Genomic DNA, 2,504 nt, shown 5'->3' on the forward strand with positions numbered 1-2,504 from the left:
CACTACAGCCCTCCCTAAGCTTCTGGATCTTTCTCCTGCAGTCATGTCCCCATTCTGCCATCACATGCCTTCCTGTCATCTGCGGTCATCTCAAAACAGATGTGAGGTTTCTTTTGGATCACCCCTCGCTTCCCTCAAAGGGCAGAATATTTTGAGTTATTTTTTTATAAAAATAGAATATAAAAGAATGTGGTTGCTATGATTGTAACATAGTAAACTGTTTTAAGAATACTCTTCAAATTATTCCTGAGCCTAGCAGAATTTACCATAAGAAAATATTCACAAAAATACATATGCTGTGCTCACTTCGGCAGCACATATACTAAAATTGGAATGATACAGAGAAAATTATGGCCCCTGCACAAGAATGACACACAAATTTGTGAAGTATTCTATATTTTTAAATATATATATATATATGTCATACTATTATCACTAAAAATTAAAGTATGTCACCTGGACACTTTAAATTTCATTTTATTTTATTATTTTGGGGGACCACACCTGCATGATGCTCAGGAATTATTTTTGGCCCTAAGATTAAGGAGCTACTCCTGGTGGTGCTCAGGAAGCCCACTATATTGCTAGAGATTGAAAATAAATCTACTTCATGCAAGGCAAGTACCTAACTCCCTACATATCTCCCTGGTCCAAAGAAACTTAATTTTTAATCTTTATATTTATTATTCTAATTGTCTCTTGCCTTCAAAATTTACAATATGGGAATGTTGAACCCCATCTGTCCATTTGTTGGACATGGAGAGATATAAAGTATGGTAATTTAATCATTATGAAAGTTTTTTTAAAAATAGTCATACTGTTCATAAATGCACATATATTTCTATACAATTTCCCTGTTATTTTGTGAAACAGACTTGTTACCAGTGGAATCAGTCCCACTTTGTAAACAAGAAAGCAGGCAGATATGATCCACCATCGTTAGTCATACTATAAATGTAACTGGATAAAAGATCTATAATTAACCATTCTTGCTTTGTAAACTTACTCTTTTGAAATATGTAAAACTGCAGCAGCAACATGTATGGAAATTTCATGTGCTCTGGACTTTCTCAAGACAGATCCTTTTAATGCAGCATAAACATGCTGGTGCTATCTTTTGACTCTCATCACTAGATAAAATATCTATGTAAGCATTGATCAAGCAAAGAAAAGCGCTATGTTTTTTGGTCTATCTTATGATTTTTGTTTGCCAGGACCTTATCAAAATAGCTAGAAATATGCATCTACAATATGCATATTGTATGCATACAAATATGCATCCATTTTATAAAGCAGAAAATAAATAATTAAAATATTAATACCCACTAAAATTATGCATTTGAGCATTTACTTGGTAATATATGGGATAATTTATGTGTATTGAAAATAGAACTAAAATTAAGGAAATTAAAATCTTTTTAATTTAGGCTAAAATGTGCTTTATTGAAAAACTTAATTAGCTATGTTTGATTGAAGCAATAAGATAAAATGACTTGCTGTAATTAAAGCAAATAAAATGGCTAGTCATCCACTTGAGAAAAGCATCTGCTTTGGAACAGATATTTTAATTTATTTGATATTCAGTAGTATACGTTTGATATTGGTGATTTGCTTAACTCAGTTTCATTCACATGTAGTCACTACATCTTTAATAATGGAAATCATTTCAGGGCTAGGGCCAGAGCAAATGCACAGCAGTAGGGCGTTCAGTGCTAAAATACTTTATAGCTTTTGGCTATATTTTATCTCTCTCATGAAAGGATATTATTAGGATCTACTTATTTAAGTATTCAGTCAAATTTTATTGAGTTTTTCATATGTCGATTATTATAATGCTTGAGTACAAATGTCTCTAAGAATTTTTTGTGTTAGGATGTATAGGTATCTACTAATTTCAAACAATATTCAGAAATATCATCTGGGTATGATGCAACATTATTTTACTTTTATACTTTTCTTATCATATGCTTTCTAGATATATACCTGTAAAGAAGAGGAATGCATCAAATCTCCGCATCAGAGAAAAATAAAAGACAATTATTGAAGAGCAAATTAGGAATACTAGCCTGGATCAACAGACTGCTGATGGGCTCTATAATTTACAACAAGCCTTGGAGATCAAACTGGATCCCCACTGAGAGGTCACAGTTTAGGCCACATAAATGAAAAGGGAATAGTGGTGACCACAAATTGTATTGGTCAGGATTCCCCCAGAGACAGACTAATTGGATATATATTTTTCATATCTATTTATCTATTTAAGTGGAGAAAGACAGAGACTAGAGAATAGTCTATCAAGTAAGTACTTAGCTTGCACATGGCTGACCCAGGATCAACCCCCAGCATATTATATGATTTTCCAAACAAAACCAGGAATCATCTCTGGTACCATCAGGTATGACCTGAAAACACACAAAAAAATGAAGAAAGATAATTTATATTCTAGTACATATATTATAGACTTGTGGATATCTGAGAAGATTTATAGAAGTTGAATTGCATAA

General features: G+C 32.4%; 1 non-coding gene across 1 annotated transcript; it reads left to right on the plus strand.

The window, feature by feature from the left end:
- Positions 1-298: 298 nt before the first annotated feature.
- Positions 299-402, plus strand: LOC126015258 (U6 spliceosomal RNA). Its single transcript, XR_007498143.1, has one exon. It is a non-coding gene; the product is annotated as a U6 spliceosomal RNA (small nuclear RNA).
- Positions 403-2,504: the final 2,102 nt, after the last annotated feature.

Source organism: Suncus etruscus, chromosome 7 (assembly GCF_024139225.1).
Source record: "Suncus etruscus isolate mSunEtr1 chromosome 7, mSunEtr1.pri.cur, whole genome shotgun sequence".
NCBI classification, from domain to species: Eukaryota; Metazoa; Chordata; class Mammalia; order Eulipotyphla; family Soricidae; genus Suncus; species Suncus etruscus.